Source organism: Bombina bombina, chromosome 9 (genome assembly GCF_027579735.1).
Source record: "Bombina bombina isolate aBomBom1 chromosome 9, aBomBom1.pri, whole genome shotgun sequence".
NCBI classification, from domain to species: domain Eukaryota; kingdom Metazoa; phylum Chordata; class Amphibia; order Anura; family Bombinatoridae; genus Bombina; species Bombina bombina.
In genome coordinates this window covers 279,059,794-279,081,681 of record NC_069507.1, presented here as the reverse complement: position 1 = coordinate 279,081,681, position 21,888 = coordinate 279,059,794, and the positions used below count along the sequence as shown (strand labels likewise).

The 21,888-nt window shown below is 40.5% G+C and overlaps 1 protein-coding gene across 5 annotated transcripts in view; it reads left to right on the top strand.

Annotated features, from left to right (window-relative positions):
- The window catches only part of LOC128640335 (tyrosine-protein phosphatase non-receptor type 6), a 601,976-nt gene that overhangs the window by 562,411 nt on the left and 17,677 nt on the right, over positions 1-21,888 (top strand). The gene's annotated exons all lie outside the window — the stretch shown is intronic.

The following is a 21,888-nucleotide window of genomic DNA, read 5'->3' as shown; positions in this document are numbered from 1 at the left end:
GTACAGTTACACACATAACACCATCTAATAAATATACATTACACAGTACAGTTACACTCATTATAACACCATCTAACAAATATACATTACACAGTACAGTTACACTCATAATAACACCATCTAATAAATATACATTACACAGTATAGTTACACACATAATAACACCATCTAATAAGTATGCATTACACAGTACAGTTACACTCATAGTATTACCATCTAATAAATATAGATTATACAGTACAGTTAAACACATAATAACACCTGTTGAAGAAGAATAGAGAGAGGGCGCCACAATAGCGTGATATCGTCTGGAATGCAGGTACAGATAAAAGTAGGTATTATGCTTACCAGATGGTGTGGCACTGTACTGTGACCAGTGCAAGAGAGCAGGCTAGCACTCAACAGTGGCTAGTACACTGTAGGAGCCAGGCTCCAAAGGCACTTGTCCTAGTTGCAACTTGGTGTTTAACTCCTGTTGTCTGGACTTCAGGTGCTGCAAAGGAGTAATCTTATGTGTGTTGTTCAGTTGGTATGGATGAACCACAATACAGACAACTTCAAATAAAAATGACTTTTAATATTTTATGACGCGTTTCTCAACCTACAAGGGTTGTTTCATCAGATAAAAAAGTGAATGTCATCATTAACAATTGTTAGCAATTTATACACATTTGTGTCTCAAAAGAGGAAGTTGTCATCAGATATGTAATCCAATAGAAAAACATTTGTGAGCATTCAGCTGTGGACCCAGCACAGGATCCCAGCTGTTACAATTTAAAAATTTAGACTAATTAGCAAGGTTGAAATAGAATGTGTATATATGTGAGAATCTAAACTTTTAACCTGTTAGTTGCAAAATGAAAATAAGTGAAATAAAGCAATCTTGTCACTTTGTGTTTACTGCCATTTCTTACATATATAGCCTCACTAGATTGTTTGTTATGATAGATGCTATTCTTTTGCATTTAAAAGAGAATGTATTTGGTTAAAAATGTTGACAGATAAAAGGTGTGTATGTGGGAAGTAAAGTAATTCATACTAAAATTCTGAATGGGAGACTGAGTTTTAAACCTGTTGTTTATATTTAAGCATATGAAAAATGTTAAATTCTTATAGAAGATAAAAGGTGTGTATGTGGGAAGTAAAGTAATTCATAATAAAACTCTGAATGGGAGACTGAGTTTTAAACCTGTTGTTTGCATTGTGAATATGAAAATTGAAGATTTTTATTTTGTATTAGAAATAGCTATTTGTATAGCCCCGAAGTGATTAGTTATAATGGGTTGATGCATGTTTGAACTCAATAAAATATTTTAATAGAATGAACATTCTAAAATCTAAAAAAGATATGTTTGTACATTGGGATGCCTATACACAAAATAAATTGTTCAATGAACAGATAAGTTTATATGTATGCATATCCATGCACACATAATTATAAGAGACCCCCCTTACCCTTATAAAATAACTGTATGTGTGTGCTTATATATATACATATTGTACATGCATGTATACACACACACATATATATATGTGTGTGTGTATATGTATACACACACACACATATGCGCGTGTAAGTGTGTGTGTGTGTATACATAATATATGTGTGTGTGTGTGCGTGTATATATGTACTGTATATATATATATATATATGCGCATGTGTGTGTGTATATATACACATATACATATATACATATATATGTGCGTGTGTGCATATATATATAGTGAAATATGGAATAATAGGAAACTTAAAATCAGTACCTGGTTTCACTCTTTTCACATCAAGTAGATGTGAGAAAAGAAAGGACAATAATAATACCATTTGGGAGTGTTGTTTTACCCTATTTTCCAATAGTGTGTCTGACTTGTGGATGTTGTAGAATGTATTGGTATTTTATATCGGACAAAATAACGGCTGTAAATATCTATCAATTGAAGGCTGCTAGATCCAGGTTGGCATTCAACCCTTGAGGATGAAGGGTCTTCAGTCGATAGATCCAGTATGTTTCACGCTGTCTGAGTCTAGTAAGTCTATTGTAGTCAGGACTCTTTGGAATAAAATCAATGGGAATGTATGTGAAAATGTATGGATTTCCATTGTGTTTGGTTAGACAGTGATTCGGTATGCTGTGTTTAATTTTATTTTTTCTACAATTTTTACAGTTGCGGTGATGTTCACCCCATCGGTTTCTCAGTTTTCTGGAGGTGCGGCCTACATATTGGAGGCCGCATATACACTCCATAAGATAAACGGTGAAAGATGAGTTACAGTTGAAAAAAATAGGAATTTGGAAACACTCGCCAGTGATAGTCGATTTGAAGTTTTTAATTCCCGATTTTATAATTTTACAAGAGCCACATCCTGTTTTGCCGCATTTGTAAATACCCCGAAGGCCAAACAATCCCTTGTTTTGTTTAGGGTTATGTGGTGTTCTGTTGGAAGATTTGTGTTTCACTTTTTTGCTGGGAGCTAGCTGGTTTCTAAGTGTAGGCGCTCTTCTATATATGATTTTTGGTGTTTCTTTTACTAAGTTTTTTAGAATGGGGTCCCTTTGTATTATATACCAATGTTTTTTTTATTATGTGTTGTATTTTATGAAAATCAGAATTAAATTGTGTTATAAAAAAGGTTTCTTTCTCTCCCAGAAAAAAAGTGAAACACAAATCTTCCAACAGAACACCACATAACCCTAAACAAAACAAGGGATTGTTTGGCCTTCGGGGTATTTACAAATGCGGCAAAACAGGATGTGGCTCTTGTAAAATTATAAAATCGGGAATTAAAAACTTCAAATCGACTATCACTGGCGAGTGTTTCCAAATTCCTATTTTTTTCAACTGTAACTCATCTTTCACCGTTTATCTTATGGAGTGTATATGCGGCCTCCAATATGTAGGCCGCACCTCCAGAAAACTGAGAAACCGATGGGGTGAACATCACCGCAACTGTAAAAATTGTAGAAAAAATAAAATTAAACACAGCATACCGAATCACTGTCTAACCAAACACAATGGAAATCCATACATTTTCACATACATTCCCATTGATTTTATTCCAAAGAGTCCTGACTACAATAGACTTACTAGACTCAGACAGCGTGAAACATACTGGATCTATCGACTGAAGACCCTTCATCCTCAAGGGTTGAATGCCAACCTGGATCTAGCAGCCTTCAATTGATAGATATTTACAGCCGTTATTTTGTCCGATATAAAATACCAATACATTCTACAACATCCACAAGTCAGACACACTATTGGAAAATAGGGTAAAACAACACTCCCAAATGGTATTATTATTGTCCTTTCTTTTCTCACATCTACTTGATGTGAAAAGAGTGAAACCAGGTACTGATTTTAAGTTTCCTATTATTCCATATTTCACTATATATATATGCACACACACACACGCACATATATATGTATATATGTATATGTGTATATATACACACACACATGCGCATATATATATACAGTACATATATACACGCACACACACACACACACACACACATATATTATGTATACACACACACACACTTACACGCGCATATGTGTGTGTGTGTATACATATACACACACACATATATATATGTGTGTGTGTATACACGCATGTACAATATGTATATATATAAGCACACACATACAGTTATTTTATAAGGGTAAGGGGGGTCTCTTATAATTATGTGTGCATGGATATGCATACATATAAACTTATCTGTTCATTGAACAATTTATTTTGTGTATAGGCATCCCAATGTACAAACATATCTTTTTTAGATTTTAGAATGTTCATTCTATTAAAATATTTTATTGAGTTCAAACATGCATCAACCCATTATAACTAATCACTTCGGGGCTATACAAATAGCTATTTCTAATACAAAATAAAAATCTTCAATTTTCATATTCACAATGCAAACAACAGGTTTAAAACTCAGTCTCCCATTCAGAGTTTTATTATGAATTACTTTACTTCCCACATACACACCTTTTATCTTCTATAAGAATTTAACATTTTTCATATGCTTAAATATAAACAACAGGTTTAAAACTCAGTCTCCCATTCAGAATTTTAGTATGAATTACTTTACTTCCCACATACACACTTTTTATCTGTCAACATTTTTAACCAAATACATTCTCTTTTAAATGCAAAAGAATAGCATCTATCATAACAAACAATCTAGTGAGGCTATATATGTAAGAAATGGCAGTAAACACAAAGTGACAAGATTGCTTTATTTCACTTATTTTCATTTTGCAACTAACAGGTTAAAAGTTTAGATTCTCACATATATACACATTCTATTTCAACCTTGCTAATTAGTCTACATTTTTAAATTGTAACAGCTGGGATCCTGTGCTGGGTCCACAGCTGAATGCTCACAAATGTTTTTCTATTGGATTACATATCTGATGACAACTTCCTCTTTTGAGACACAAATGTGTATAAATTGCTAACAATTGTTAATGATGACATTCACTTTTTTATCTGATGAAACAACCCTTGTAGGTTGAGAAACGCGTCATAAAATATTAAAAGTCATTTTTATTTGAAGTTGTCTGTATTGTGGTTCATCGATACCAACTGAACAACACACATAAGATTACTCCTTTGCAGCACCTGAAGTCCAGACAACAGGAGTTAAACACCAAGTTGCAACTAGGACAAGTGCCTTTGGAGCCTGGCTCCTACAGTGTACTAGCCACTGTTGAGTGCTAGCCTGCTCTCTTGCACTGGTCACAGTACAGTGCCACACCATCTGGTAAGCATAATACCTACTTTTATCTGTACCTGCATTCCAGACGATATCACGCTATTGTGGCGCCCTCTTTCTATTCTTCTTCAACAGTTGTTCCACACTCTCTGGGATCAAGAGGAGCAGCCTGATTCATTATTCCTTTCAAGAGGACATCTTTATTCCTTATTTACCACCAGCATATGGACAGTAAACAGGACTAACACGGTAGACCTGATCTACTATATCAAAAGTACAATTTTTGGTTTTACATTGTATATTGTTTTCCTTTTCAAACATCAGCGCTCTTTTATATCCCTTTATTGGGATATTTTCACATAATAACACCATCTAATAAATATAGATTATACAGTAGAGTTACACACATAATAACACCATCTAATAAATATACATTACACAGTACAGTTACACAAATAATAACACCATCTAATTAATATACATTACACAGTACAGTTACACTTATAATAACACCATCTAATAAATGTACATTACACAGTACAGTTACACACATAATAACACCATCTAATTAATATACATTGCACAGTACAGTTACACTTATAATAACACCATCTAATAAATATACATTACACAGTACAGTTACACTCATAATAACACCATCTAATAAATATAGATTATACAGTACAGTTACACTTATAATAACACCATCTAATAAATATACATTACACAGTACAGTTACACTTATAATAACACCATCTAATTAATATACATTACACAGTACAGTTACACTTATAATAACACCATCTAATAAATATACATTACACAGTACAGTTACACACATAATAACACCATCTAATTAATATACATTGCACAGTACAGTTACACTTATAATAACACCATCTAATAAATATACATTACACAGTACAGTTACACTCATAATAACACCATCTAATAAATATACATTACACAGTACAGTTACACTGATAATAACACCATCTAATAAATATACATTACACAGTACAGATACACACATAACACCATCTAATAAATATACATTACACAGTACAGTTACACAGATTATAACACCATCTAATAAATGTACATTACACAGTACAGTTACACACATACTAACACTGTCTAATAAATATACATTATACGGTACAGTTACACACATAATACCACCATCTAATAAATATACATTACACAGTACAGTTACACACATAACACCATCGAATAAATATACATTACACAGTACAGTTACACACATAACAACACCATTTAATACATATACCCTATACAGTACAGTTACACACATAATAACACCATCTAATAAATATACATTACACAGTACAGTTACACACATAATAACACTATCTAATAAATATACATTACACAGTACAGTTACACACATAATAACACCATCTAATTATTATACATTACACAGTACAGTTACACATATAATATCACCATCTAATAAATATACATTACACAGTACAGTTACACTCATAATAACACCATCTAATAAATATATATTACACAGTACAGATACACACATAATAACACCGTCTAATAAATATACATTACACAGTACAGTTACACACATAACACCATCTAATAAATATACATTACACAGTACAGTTACACTCATAATAACACCATCTAATAAATATACATTACTCAGTACAGTTACACTCATAATAACACCATCTAATTAATATACATTACACAGTACAGTTACACTCATAATAACACTGTCTAATAAATATACATTACACAGTATAGTTACACACAGAACACCATCTAATAAATATACATTACACACTACAGTTACACACATAACACCATCTAATAAATATACATTACACAGTACAGTTACACTCATAATAACACCATCTAATAAATATAGATTATACAGTACAGTTACACACATAATAACACTGTCTAATAAATATACATTACACAGTACAGTTACACACACAATAACACCTTCTAATAAATATAGATTATACAGTACAGTTACACACATAACACCATCTAATTAATATACATTACACAGTACAGTTACACTTATTACTCCATTTAATAAAAATTATTAAAATACAATATTGTACACAATAGTTATAAAGGCTCAAAGATATGAGGTCTCAGGTGTTAGAAAAATTAAAGGCAGCAAAGGGCTTTAACATAGAGATACATACATATACATGTCTAAATATCTATATGTACAGGTATGTGTATATGTATATGTGTGTATATATATATATATATATATATATATATATATATATGTGTGTGTGTGTGTGTACATATGTATTTATATGTGTATATATTTATTCACAGACATAAATACACATATAAACACATACATATATATTTATACACATATAGACACACACACATATATATATATATATATATATATATATATATATATATATGTATATAAATATATATAGTGCCCTTTGAAGTTAAGTAGGTAGATGAAAACACGTAAAAGCATATTTATGCAATAATCATTTTTAATAAAGTGTTATACTGTGTTTTTACATTTTAAATTCCAATGTTCTGCACAAAGCGGAATATTGTCTCTATATTTTTAAATAGATATTCCAATATATATCTGTATATACCTATATATAATCATGTGTATATATATAAATATATATATATATATATAATATATTGTGCTATGTGAAGAACATTGGAATGTGAAATATTTATATTTTCATGTCAGGTTAGCGCACAGGAGAATATGCAATTGGGTTTGTGTGTGAGTAGGGTGTTTTTTTTTTTACCACTTTTTCTCCATTGACTTCTATGGGGGAATATGTGAACGTGCAAGCAATATTCAGCTTTTAAAGTTTGTCGGGTTAGCGCTCCACTTGTAATCTGCCCCTTAGTTCTCTGTTTTGTGCAATTACTCCATTTTGTTTCAGCTGTAGGACAGGAGATGCCCAACCATGCCTGCCAGCACTTTTTTTTAACTGTGATAAATGGCTTCTGTCTTTTGTGTTAGTTTTATGTGAAAAATGTTCCTCACAAGTGGATTCATTCTGACCTAGTAACCCAGCTTAATTTAGGGATGTCATTTGACCCTGTGACTGATCCTGATTTGGTGACATGTGACCTGATTCTTGTTATGTTCTTTCTCAGTCTGAGACCCACATTTATATTGTCCCTTATCTTTGTCACCCATCTGTCCCTTTAGTAATCACTTCTAACCTCTCTTGTTCTTTCCTCTCACACCAGAGAATGTGTCTGAATTTACCTCCTTTTTATGCCCTCAGCCCCTGTGTTACTCTCTGTATCTTTATCTCTAGTCTCTTCTACTCCCCTCAGTCCTTTATAACCCTTTGTCCCTTAGTTTCTACATCTTTATCCTCAGCCCCTGTGTTACTATCTGTATCTTCATCTGTAGTCTCTTCTACTCCCCTCAGTCCTTTATAACCCTTTGTCCCTCAGTTTCTACATCTTTATCCTCAGCCCCTGTGTTACTATCTGTATGTTCATCTCTAGTCTCTCCTGCTCCCCTCAGTCCTTTATAACCCTTTGTCCCCTCAGTTTCTACATCTTTATCCTCAGTCCCTGTGTTACTATCTGTATCTTCATCTCTAGTCTCTCCTGCTCCCCTCAGTCTTTTCTAACCCTTTGTCCCTCAGTTTCTACATCTTTATCCTCAGCCCCTGTGTTACTATCTGTATCTTCATCTCTAGTCTCTCCTGCTCCCCTCAGTCCTTTCTAACCCTTTGTCCCCTCAGTTTCTACATCTTTATCCTCAGCCCCTGTGTTACTCTCTGTATCTTCATCTCTAGTCTCTTCTACTCCCCTCAGTCCTTTATAACCCTTTGTCCCTTAGTTTCTACATCTTTATCCTCAGCCCCTGTGTTACTCTCTGTATCTTCATCTCTAGTCTCTCCTGCTCCCCTCAGTCTTTTCTAACCCTTTGTCCCTCAGTTTCTACATCTTTATCCTCAGCCCCTGTGTTACTCTCTGTACGTTCATCTCTAGTCTCTCCTGCTCCCCTCAGTTTCTACATCTTTATCCTCAGCCCCTGTGTTACTCTCTGTATCTTTATCTCTAGTCTCTCCTGCTCCCCTCAGTCCTTTCTAACCCCTTGTCCCCTCAGTTTCTACATCTTTATCCTCAGTCCCTGTGTTACTATCTGTATCTTCATCTCTAGTCTCTTCTGCTCCCCTCAGTCCTTTCTAACCCTTTGTCCCCTCAGTTTCTGCATCTTTATCCTCAGCCCCTGTGTTACTCTCTGTATCTTTATCTCTAGTCTCTCCTGCTCCCCTCAGTCCTTTCTAACCCCTTGTCCCCTCAGTTTCTACATCTTTATCCTCAGTCCCTGTGTTACTCTCTGTATCTTCTTCTCTAGCCTCTTCTGCTCCCCTCAGTCCTTTCTAACCCTTTGTCCCTCAGTTTCTACATCTTTATCCCCAGTCCCTGTGTTACTCTCTGTATCTTCATCTCTAGTCTCTTCTACTCCCCTCAGTCCTTTCTAACCCTTTGTCCCTCAGTTTCTACATCTTTATCCTCAGTCCCTGTGTTACTCTCTGTATCTTTATCTCTAGTCTCTCCTGCTCCCCTCAGTCCTTTCTAACCCTTTGTCCCCTCAGTTTCTACATCTTTATCCTCAGTCCCTGTGTTACTCTCTGTATCTTCATCTCTAGTCTCTCCTGCTCCCCTCAGTCTTTTCTAACCCTTTGTCCCTCAGTTTCTACATCTTTATCCTCAGTCCCTGTGTTACTATCTGTATCTTCATCTGTAGTCTCTTCTACTCCCCTCAGTCCTTTATAACCCTTTGTCCCTCAGTTTCTACATCTTTATCCCCAGTCCCTGTGTTACTCTCTGTATCTTCATCTCTAGCCTCTTCTGCTCCCCTCAGTCCTTTCTAACCCTTTGTCCCTCAGTTTCTACATCTTTATCCCCAGTCCCTGTGTTACTCTCTGTATCTTCATCTCTAGCCTCTTCTGCTCCCCTCAGTCCTTTATAACCCTTTGTCCCTCAGTTTCTACATCTTTATCCTCAGTCCCTGTGTTACTCTCTGTATCTTCATCTCTAGTCTCTCCTGCTCCCCTCAGTCCTTTCTAACCCTTTGTCCCCTCAGTTTCTACATCTTTATCCTCAGTCCCTGTGTTACTATCTGTATCTTCTTCTCTAGCCTCTCCTGCTCTCCTCAGTCCTTTCTAACCCTTTGTCCCTTAGTTTCTACATCTTTATCCTCAGTCCCTGTGTTACTCTCTGTATCTTCATCTCTAGCCTCTCCTGCTCCCCTCAGTCCTTTCTAACCCATTGTCCCTCAGTTTCTACATCTTTATCCCCAGTCCCTGTGTTACTATCTGTATCTTCATCTCTAGCCTCTTCTGCTCCCCTCAGTCCTTTATAACCCATTGTCCCTCAGTTTCTACATCTTTATCCTCAGCCCCTGTGTTACTCTCTGTATCTTCATCTCTAGCCTCTCCTGCTCCCCTCAGTCCTTTCTAACCCATTGTCCCTCAGTTTCTACATCTTTATCCCCAGTCCCTGTGTTACTATCTGTATCTTCATCTCTAGCCTCTTCTGCTCCCCTCAGTCCTTTATAACCCATTGTCCCTCAGTTTCTACATCTTTATCCTCAGCCCCTGTGTTACTATCTGTATCTTCATCTCTAGTCTCTCCTGCTCCCCTCAGTTTCTACATCTTTATCCTCAGCCCCTGTGTTACTCTCTGTATCTTTATCTCTAGTCTCTTCTACTCCCCTCAGTCCTTTATAACCCTTTGTCCCTCAGTTTCTACATCTTTATCCTCAGCCCCTGTGTTACTCTCTGTATCTTTATCTCTAGTCTCTTCTACTCCCCTCAGTCCTTTATAACCCTTTGTCCCTCAGTTTCTACATCTTTATCCTCAGCCCCTGTGTTACTATCTGTACGTTCATCTCTAGTCTCTCCTGCTCCCCTCAGTCCTTTCTAACCCTTTGTCCCCTCAGTTTCTACATCTTTATCCTCAGTCCCTGTGTTACTCTCTGTATCTTCATCTCTAGTCTCTCCTGCTCCCCTCAGTCTTTTCTAACCCTTTGTTCCTCAGTTTCTACATCTTTATCCTCAGTCCCTGTGTTACTCTCTGTATCTTCATCTCTAGCCTCTTCTGCTCCCCTCAGTCCTTTATAACCCATTGTCCCTCAGTTTCTACATCTTTATCCTCAGCCCCTGTGTTACTCTCTGTATCTTCATCTCTAGCCTCTCCTGCTCCCCTCAGTCCTTTCTAACCCATTGTCCCTCAGTTTCTACATCTTTATCCCCAGTCCCTGTGTTACTATCTGTATCTTCATCTCTAGCCTCTTCTGCTCCCCTCAGTCCTTTATAACCCATTGTCCCTCAGTTTCTACATCTTTATCCTCAGCCCCTGTGTTACTATCTGTATTTTCATCTCTAGTCTCTCCTGCTCCCCTCAGTTTCTACATCTTTATCCTCACCCCCTGTGTTACTCTCTGTATCTTTATCTCTAGTCTCTTCTACTCCCCTCAGTCCTTTATAACCCTTTGTCCCTCAGTTTCTACATCTTTATCCTCAGCCCCTGTGTTATTCTCTGTATCTTTATCTCTAGTCTCTTCTACTCCCCTCAGTCCTTTATAACCCTTTGTCCCTCAGTTTCTACATCTTTATCCTCAGCCCCTGTGTTACTATCTGTACGTTCATCTCTAGTCTCTCCTGCTCCCCTCAGTCCTTTCTAACCCTTTGTCCCCTCAGTTTCTACATCTTTATCCTCAGTCCCTGTGTTACTCTCTGTATCTTCATCTCTAGTCTCTCCTGCTCCCCTCAGTCTTTTCTAACCCTTTGTTCCTCAGTTTCTACATCTTTATCCTCAGTCCCTGTGTTACTCTCAGTATCTATATCTCTAGTCTCTCCTGCTCCCCTCAGTCCTTTCTAACCCTTTGTCCCTCAGTTTCTACATCTTTATCCTCAGCCCCTGTGTTACTATCTGTACGTTCATCTCTAGTCTCTCCTGCTCCCCTCAGTCCTTTCTAACCCTTTGTCCCCTCAGTTTCTACATCTTTATCCTCAGCCCCTGTGTTACTATCTGTACGTTCATCTCTAGTCTCTCCTGCTCCCCTCAGTCCTTTCTAACCCTTTGTCCCCTCAGTTTCTACATCTTTATCTTCAGTCCCTGTGTTACTATCTGTACGTTCATCTCTAGTCTCTCCTGCTCCCCTCAGTCCTTTCTAACCCTTTGTCCCTCAGTTTCTACATCTTTATCCTCAGCCCCTGTGTTACTCTCAGTATCTATATCTCTAGTCTCTCCTGCTCCCCTCAGTCCTTTCTAACCCTTTGTCCCTCAGTTTCTACATCTTTATCCCCAGTCCCTGTGTTACTATCTGTATCTTCATCTCTAGTCTCTCCTGCTCCCCTCAGTCCTTTCTAACCCTTTGTCCCCTCAGTTTCTACATCTTTATCCTCAGCCCCTGTGTTACTCTCTGTATCTTCATCTCTAGCCTCTTCTGCTCCCCTCAGTCCTTTCTAACCCTTTGTCCCCTCAGTTTCTACATCTTTATCCTCAGTCCCTGTGTTACTATCTGTATCTTCTTCTCTAGCCTCTCCTGCTCTCCTCAGTCCTTTCTAACCCTTTGTCCCTTAGTTTCTACATCTTTATCCTCAGTCCCTGTGTTACTCTCTGTATCTTCATCTCTAGCCTCTCCTGCTCCCCTCAGTCCTTTCTAACCCATTGTCCCTCAGTTTCTACATCTTTATCCCCAGTCCCTGTGTTACTCTCTGTATCTTCATCTCTAGCCTCTTCTGCTCCCCTCAGTCCTTTATAACCCATTGTCCCTCAGTTTCTACATCTTTATCCTCAGTCCCTGTGTTACTCTCTGTATCTTCATCTCTAGTCTCTCCTGCTCCCCTCAGTCCTTTCTAACCCTTTGTCCCCTCAGTTTCTACATCTTTATCCTCAGTCCCTGTGTTACTATCTGTATCTTCTTCTCTAGCCTCTCCTGCTCTCCTCAGTCCTTTCTAACCCTTTGTCCCTTAGTTTCTACATCTTTATCCTCAGTCCCTGTGTTACTCTCTGTATCTTCATCTCTAGCCTCTCCTGCTCCCCTCAGTCCTTTCTAACCCATTGTCCCTCAGTTTCTACATCTTTATCCCCAGTCCCTGTGTTACTATCTGTATCTTCATCTCTAGCCTCTTCTGCTCCCCTCAGTCCTTTATAACCCATTGTCCCTCAGTTTCTACATCTTTATCCTCAGTCCCTGTGTTACTATCTGTATCTTCATCTCTAGCCTCTTCTGCTCCCCTCAGTCCTTTATAACCCATTGTCCCTCAGTTTCTACATCTTTATCCTCAGTCCCTGTGTTACTCTCTGTATCTTCATCTCTAGTCTCTCCTGCTCCCCTCAGTCCTTTCTAACCCTTTGTCCCCTCAGTTTCTACATCTTTATCCTCAGTCCCTGTGTTACTCTCAGTATCTATATCTCTAGTCTCTCCTGCTCCCCTCAGTCCTTTCTAACCCTTTGTCCCTCAGTTTCTACATCTTTATCCTCAGCCCCTGTGTTACTCTCTGTATCTTCATCTCTAGCCTCTTCTGCTCCCCTCAGTCCTTTCTAACCCTTTGTCCCCTCAGTTTCTACATCTTTATCCTCAGCCCCTGTGTTACTCTCTGTATCTTCATCTCTAGCCTCTTCTGCTCCCCTCAGTTATTTCTAACCCTTTGTCCCCTCAGTTTCTACATCTTTATCTTCAGTCCCTGTGTTACTCTCTGTATCTTCTTCTCTAGCCTCTCCTGCTCCCCTCAGTCCTTTCTAACCCATTGTCCCTCAGTTTCTACATCTTTATCCTCAGTCCCTGTGTTACTATCTGTATCTTTATCTCTAGTCTCTCCTGCTCCCCTCAGTCCTTTCTAACCCTTTGTCCCCTCAGTTTCTACATCTTTATCCTCAGTCCCTGTGTTACTCTCTGTACGTTCATCTCTAGTCTCTCCTGCTCCCCTCAGTCCTTTCTAAGTCTTTGTCCCTCAGTTTCTACATCTTTATCCTCAGTCCCTGTGTTACTATCTGTATCTTCTTCTCTAGTCTCTCCTGCTCCCCTCAGTCCTTTCTAACCCTTTGTCCCCTCAGTTTCTACATCTTTATCCTCAGTCCCTGTGTTACTCTCAGTATCTATATCTCTAGTCTCTCCTGCTCCCCTCAGTCCTTTCTAACCCTTTGTCCCTCAGTTTCTACATCTTTATCCTCAGTCCCTGTGTTACTCTCTGTATCTTTATCTCTAGACTCTTCTGCTCCCCTCAGTCCTTTATAACCCTTTGTCCCTCAGTTTCTACATCTTTATCCTCAGTCCCTGTGTTACTATCTGTATCTTCTTCTCTAGTCTCTCCTGCTCCCCTCAGTCCTTTCTAACCCTTTGTCCCCTCAGTTTCTACATCTTTATCCTCAGTCCCTGTGTTACTCTCAGTATCTATATCTCTAGTCTCTCCTGCTCCCCTCAGTCCTTTATAACCCTTTGTCCCTCAGTTTCTACATCTTTATCCTCAGTCCCTGTGTTACTCTCTGTATCTTTATCTCTAGACTCTTCTGCTCCCCTCAGTCCTTTCTAACCCTTTGTCCCCTCAGTTTCTACATCTTTATCCTCAGCCCCTGTGTTACTCTCAGTATCTATATCTCTAGTCTCTCCTGCTCCCCTCAGTCCTTTCTAACCCTTTGTCCCTCAGTTTCTATATCTTTATCCTCAGTCCCTGTGTTACTCTCTGTATCTTCATCTCTAGTCTCTCCTGCTCCCCTCAGTCCTTTCTAACCCTTTGTCCCTCAGTTTCTACATCTGTATCCTCAGTCCCTGTGTTACTCTCAGTATCTATATCTCTAGTCTCTCCTGCTCCCCTCAGTCCTTTCTAACCCTTTGTCCCTCAGTTTCTACATCTGTATCCTCAGTCCCTGTGTTACTCTCTGTACGTTCATCTCTAGTCTCTCCTGCTCCCCTCAGTCCTTTCTAACCCTTTGTCCCTCAGTTTCTACATCTTTATCCTCAGTCCCTGTGTTACTCTCTGTATCTTCATCTCTAGCCTCTTCTGCTCCCCTCAGTCCTTTATAACCCATTGTCCCTCAGTTTCTACATCTTTATCCTCAGTCCCTGTGTTACTCTCTGTATCTTTATCTCTAGTCTCTTCTGCTCCCCTCAGTCCTTTCTAACCCTTTGTCCCCTCAGTTTCTACATCTTTATCCTCAGCCCCTGTGTTACTCTCTGTATCATCTTCTCTAGCCTCTTCTGCTCCCCTCAGTCCTTTCTAACCCTTTGTCCCCTCAGTTTCTACATCTTTATCCTCAGTCCCTGTGTTACTCTCTGTATCTTCTTCTCTAGCCTCTTCTGCTCCCCTCAGTCCTTTCTAACCTTTGTCCCCTCAGTTTCTACATCTTTATCATCAGCCCCTGTGTTACTCTCTGTATCTTCTTCTGTAGCCTCTTCTGCTCCCCTCAGTCCTTTCTAACCCTTTGTCCCCTCAGTTTCTACATCTTTATCCTCAGTCCCTGTGTTACTCTCTGTACGTTCATCTCTAGTCTCTCCTGCTCCCCTCAGTCCTTTCTAACCCTTTGTCCCCTCAGTTTCTACATCTTTATCCTCAGTCCCTGTGTTACTCTCTGTATCTTCATCTCTAGTCTCTCCTGCTCCCCTCAGTCCTTTCTAACCCTTTGTCCCCTCAGTTTCTACATCTTTATCCCCAGTCCCTGTGTTACTCTCTGTATCTTCATCTCTAGCCTCTTCTGCTCCCCTCAGTCCTTTCTAACCCTTTGTCCCTCAGTTTCTACATCTTTATCCTCAGTCCCTGTGTTACTATCTATATCTTCATCTCTAGCCTCTTCTGCTCCCCTCAGTCCTTTCTAACCCCTTGTCCCCTCAGTTTCTACATCTGTATCCTCAGTCTCTGTGTTACTCTCTGTACGTTCATCTCTAGCCTCTTCTACTCCCCTCAGTCCTTTCTAACCCCTTGTCCCCTCAGTTTCTACATCTGTATCCTCAGTCCCTGTGTTACTCTCTGTATCTTTATCTCTAGCCTCTTCTGCTCCCCTCAGTCCTTTCTAACCCTTTGTCCCTCAGTTTCTACATCTTTATCCTCAGCCCCTGTGTTACTCTCTGTATAATCTTCTCTAGCCTCTTCTGCTCCCCTCAGTCCTTTCTAACCCTTTGTCCCCTCAGTTTCTACATCTTTATCCTCAGTCCCTGTGTTACTCTCTGTACATTCATCTCTAGCCTCTTCTGCTCCCCTCAGTCCTTTCTAACCCTTTGTCCCCTCAGTTTCTACATCTTTATCCTCAGTCCCTGTGTTACTATCTGTATCTTCATCTATAGTCTCTCCTGCTCCCCTCAGACCTTTCTAACCCTTTGTCCCCTCTGTTTCTACATCTTTATCCTCAGTCCCTGTGTTACTCTCTGTACGTTCATCTCTAGTCTCTCCTGCTCCCCTCAGTCCTTTCTAACCCTTTGTCCCTCAGTTTCTACATCTTTATCCTCAGTCCCGGTGTTACTCTCTGTATATTCATCTCTAGCCTCTTCTGCTCCCCTCAGTCCTTTCTAACCATTTGTCCCCTCAGTTTCTACATCTTTATCATCAGTCCCTATGTTACTCTCTGTATCTTCATCTCTAGTCTCGCCTACTCCCCTCAGTCCTTTCTAACCCTTTGTCCCTCATTTTCTACATCTTTATCCTCAGTCCCTGTGTTACTCTCTGAATCTTCATCTCTTGCCTCTTCTGCTCCCCTCAGTCCTTTCTAACCCTTTGTCACCTCAGTTTCTACATCTTTATCCTCAGTCCCTGTGTTACTCTCTGTATCTTCCTCTCTAGTCTTTCCTGCTCCCCTCAGTCTTTTCTAACCCTTTGTCCCCTCAGTTTCTACATCTTTATCCTCAGTCCTTGTGTTACTATCTGTATCTTCTTCTCTAGCCTCTTCTGCTCCCCTCAGTCTTTTCTAACCCTTTGTCCCCTCAGTTTCTACATCTTTATCCTCAGCCCCTGTGTTACTATCTGTATCTTCTTCTCTAGCCTCTTCTGTTCCCCTCAGTCCTTTCTAACCCTTTGTCCCTCAGTTTCTATATCTTTATCCCCAGTCCCTGTGTTACTCTCTGTATTTTCATCTCTAGCCTCTCTTGCTCCCCTCAGTCCTTTCTAACCCTTTGTCCCCTCAGTTTCTACATCTTTATCTTCAGTCCCTGTGTTACTCTCTGTATCTTCATCTCTAGTCTCTCCTGCTCTCCTCAGTCCTTTCTAACCCATTGTCCCTCAGTTTCTACATCTTTATCCTCAGTCCCTGTGTTACTATCTGTATCTTCATCTCTAGTCTCTCCTGCTCCCCTCAGTCCTTTCTAACCCTTTGTCCCTCAGTTTCTACATCTTTATCCTCAGTCCCTGTGTTACTCTCTGTATCTTCATCTCTAGCCTCTCTTGCTCCCCTCAGTCCTTTCTAACCCTTTGTCCCTCAGTTTCTACATCTTTATCCCCAGTCCCTGTGTTACTCTCTGTATTTTCATCTCTAGCCTCTTCTGCTCCCCTCAGTCCTTTCTAACCCTTTGTCCCCTCAGTTTCTACATCTTTATCCTCAGTCCCTGTGTTACTCTCTGTATCTTTATCTCTAGTCTCTCCTGCTCCCCTCAGTCCTTTCTAACCCTTTGTCCCCTCAGTTTCTACATCTTTATCCTCAGTCCCTGTGTTACTATCTGTATCTTCTTCTCTAGTCATTTCTGCTCCCCTCAGTCCTTTCTAACCCTTTGTCCCCTCAGTTTCTACATCTTTATCCTCAGTCCCTGTGTTACTCTCTGTATCTTCATCTCTAGTCTCTTCTGTTCCCCTCAGTCTCTTCTGTTCCCCTCAGTCCTTTCTAACCCTTTGTCCCTTAGTTTCTATATCTTTATCCCCAGTCCCTGTGTTACTCTCTGTATCTTCATCTCTAGCCTCTTCTGCTCCCCTCAGTCCTTTCTAACCCTTTGTCCCCTCAGTTTCTACATCTTTATCCTCAGTCCCTGTGTTACTCTCTGTATCTTCATCTCTAGTCTCTCCTGCTCCCCTCAGTCCTTTCTAACCTTTTGTCCCCTCAGTTTCTATATCTTTATCCTCAGTCCCTGTTTTACTCTCTGTATCTATATCTCTAGTCTCTCCTGCTCCCCTCAGTCATTTCTAACCCTTTGTCCCTCAGTTTCTACATCTTTATCCTCAGTCCCTGTGTTACTATCTGTATCTTCATCTCTAGCCTCTCCTGCTCCCCTCAGTCCTTTCTAACTCTTTGTCCCTCAGTTTCTACATCTTTATCCTCAGTCCCTGTGTTACTCTCTGTATCTTCATCTCTAGTCTCTCCTGCTCCCCTTAGTCCTTTCTAACTCTTTGTCCCTCAGTTTCTACATCTTTATCTTCAGTCCCTGTGTTACTCTCTGTATCTTCATCTCTAGTCTCTCCTGCTCCCCTCAGTCCTTTCTAACTCTTTGTCCCTCAGTTTCTACATCTTTATCTTCAGTCCCTGTGTTATTTTCTGTATCTTCATCTCTAGTCTCTCCTTCTCCCCTCAGTCCTTTCTAAATCTTTGTCCCTCAGTTTCTACATCTTTATCCCCAGTCCCTGTGTTACTATCTGTATCTTCATCTCTAGTCTCTCCTGCTCTCCTCAGTCCTTTCTAACCCATTGTCCCTCAGTTTCTACATCTTTATCCTCAGCTCAGTCCCTGTGTTACTCTCTGTATCTTCATCTATAGTCTCTCCTGCTCTCCTCAGTCCTTTATAACCCTTTGTCCCTCAGTTTCTACATCTTTATCCTCAGTCCCTGTGTTACTCTCTGTATCTTCATCTCTAGTCTCTCCTGCTCCCCTCAGTCCTTTCTAACCCTTTGTCCCTCAGTTTCTACATCTTTATCCTCAGTCCCTGTGTTACTCTCAGTATCTTCATCTCTTGCCTCTTCTGCTCCCCTCAGTCCTTTCTAACCCTTTGTCCCTCAGTTTCTACATCTTTATCCCCAGTCCCTGTGTTACTCTCTGTATCTTCATCTCTAGTCTCTCCTGCTCCCCTCAGTCCTTTCTAACCCTTTGTCCCCTCAGTTTCTACATCTTTATCCTCAGTCCCTGTGTTACTCTCTGTATCTTCTTCTCTAGCCTCTCCTGCTCCCCTCAGTCCTTTCTAACCCTTTGTCCCTCAGTTTCTACATCTTTATCCTCAGTCCCTGTGTTACTATCTGTATCTTCATTTCTAGTCTCTCCTGCTCCCCTCAGTCCTTTCGAACCATTTTCCCCTCAGTTTCTACATCTTTATCCCCAGTCCCTGTGTTACTATCTGTATCTTCATCTATAGTCTCTCCTGCTCCCCTCAGTCCTTTCTAACCATTTGTCCCCTCAGTTTCTACATCTTTATCCTCAGTCCCTGTGTTAATCTCTGTATCTTCATCTCTAGCCCCTTCTGCTCCCCTCAGTCCTTTCTAAACCTTTGTCCCCTCAGTTTCTACATCTTTATCCTCAGTCCCTGTGTTACTCTCTGTATCTTCATCTCTAGCCTCTTCTGCTCCCCTCAGTCCTTTCTAACCCTTTGTCCCTCAGTTTCTACATCTGTATCCTCAGTCCCTGTGTTACTCTCTGTATCTTCATCTCTAGTCTCTCCTGCTCCCCTCAGTCCTTTCTAACCCTTTGTCCCTCAGTTTCTACATCTTTATCCTCAGTCCCTGTGTTACTCTCTGTATCTTCATCTCTAGTCTCTCCTTCTCCCCTCAGTCCTTTCTAACCCTTTGTCCCCTCAGTTTCTACATCTTTATCCTTAGCCCCTGTGTTACTCTCTGTATCTTCCTCTCTAGTCTTTCCTGCTCCCCTCAGTCCTTTCTAACCCTTTGTCCCCTCAGTTTCTACATCTTTATCCTCAGTCCCTGTGTTACTCTCTGTATCTTCATCTCTAGTCTCTCCTGCTCCCCTCAGTCCTTTCTAACCTTTGTCCCTCAGTTTCTACATCTTTATCCCCAGTCCCTGTGTTACTCTCTGTATCTTTATCTCTAGTCTCTCCTGCTCCCCTCAGTCCTTTCTAACCCTTTGTCCCTCAGTTTCTACCTCTGTATCCTCAGTCCCTGTGTTTTTCTCTGTACGTTCATCTCTAGTCTCTCCTGCTCCCCTCAGTCCTTTCTAACCCTTTGTCCCTCAGTTTCTACATCTTTATCCCCAGTCCCTGTGTTACTCTCTGTATCTTTATCTCTAGTCTCTCCTGCTCCCCTCAGTCCTTTCTAACCCTTTGTCCCTCAGTTTCTACCTCTGTATCCTCAGTCCCTGTGTTTTTCTCTGTACGTTCATCTCTAGTCTCTCCTGCTCCCCTCAGTCCTTTCTAACCCTTTGTTCCTCAGTTTCTACATCTTTATCCTCAGTCCCTGTGTTACGCTCTGTATCTTCATCTCTAGTCTCTCCTGCTCCCCTCAGTCCTTTCTAACCCTTTGTCCCTCAGTTTCTACCTCTGTATCCTCAGTCCCTGTGTTTTTCTCTGTACGTTCATCTCTAGTCTCTCCTGCTCCCCTCAGTCCTTTCTAACCTTTGTCCCTCAATTTCTACATCTTTATCCTCAGTCCCTGTGTTACGCTCTGTATCTTCATCTCTAGTCTCTCCTGCTCCCCTCAGTCTTTTCTAACCCTTTGTCCCCTCAGTTTCTACATCTTTATCCTCAGTCCCTGTGTTACTCTCTGTATCCTCTCTGTATCTTCATCTCTAGTCTCTCCTGCTCCCCTCAGTCCTTTCTAACCCCTTGTCCCCTCAGTTTCTACATCTTTATCCTCAGTCCCTGTGTTACTCTCTGTATCTTCTTCTCTAGCCTCTTCTGCTCCCCTCAGTCCTTTCTAACCCTTTGTCCCTCAGTTTCTACATCTTTATCCTCAGTCCCTGTGTTACTCTCTGTATCTTCATCTCTAGTCTCTCCTGCTCCCCTCAGTCCTTTCTAACCCTTTGTCCCCTCAGTTTCTACATCTTTATCCTCAGTCCCTGTGTTACTATCTGTATCTTCTTCTCTAGCCTCTCCTGCTCTCCTCAGTCCCTTCTAACCCTTTGTCCCCTCAGTTTCTACATCTTTATCCTCAGTCCCTGTGTTACTATCTGTATCTTCTTCTCTAGCCTCTCCTGCTCCCCTCAGTCCTTTCTAACTCTTTGTCCCTCAGTTTCTACATCTTTATCCTCAGTCCCTGTGTTACTCTCTGTATCTTCATCTCTAGTCTCTCCTGCTCCCCTCAGTCCTTTCTAACTCTTTGTCCCTCAGTTTCTACATCTTTATCTTCAGTCCCTGTGTTACTCTCTGTATCTTCATCTCTAGTCTCTCCTGCTCCCCTCAGTCCTTTCTAACCCATTGTCCCTCAGTTTCTACATCTTTATCCTCAGTCCCTGTGTTACTCTCTGTATCTTCATCTCTAGTCTCTCCTGCTCCCCTCAGTCCTTTCTAACTCTTTGTCCCTCAGTTTCTACATCTTTATCTTCAGTCCCTGTGTTATTTTCTGTATCTTCATCTCTAGTCTCTCCTTCTCCCCTCAGTCCTTTCTAAATCTTTGTCCCTCAGTTTCTACATCTTTATCCCCAGTCCCTGTGTTACTATCTGTATCTTCATCTCTAGTCTCTCCTGCTCTCCTCAGTCCTTTCTAACCCATTGTCCCTCAGTTTCTACATCTTTATCCTCAGCTCAGTCCCCGTGTTACTCTCTGTATCTTCATCTATAGTCTCTCCTGCTCTCCTCAGTCCTTTATAACCCTTTGTCCCCTCAGTTTCTACATCTTTATCCTCAGTCCCTGTGTTACTCTCTGTATCTTCATCTCTAGTCTCTCCTGCTCCCCTCAGTCCTTTCTAACCCTTTGTCCCTCCGTTTCTACATCTTTATCCTCAGTCCCTGTGTTACTCTCAGTATCTTCATATCTTGCCTCTTCTGCTCCCCTCAGTCCTTTCTAACCCTTTGTCCCTCAGTTTCTACATCTTTATCCCCAGTCCCTGTGTTACTCTCTGTATCTTCATCTCTAGTCTCTCCTGCTCCCCTCAGTCCTTTCTAACCCTTTGTCCCCTCAGTTTCTACATCTTTATCCTCAGTCCCTGTGTTACTCTCTGTATCTTCTTCTCTCCCCTCTCCTGCTCCCCTCAGTCCTTTCTAACTCTTTGTCCCTCAGTTTCTACATCTTTATCTTCAGTCCCTGTGTTACTCTCTGTATCTTCATCTCTAGTCTCTCCTTCTCCC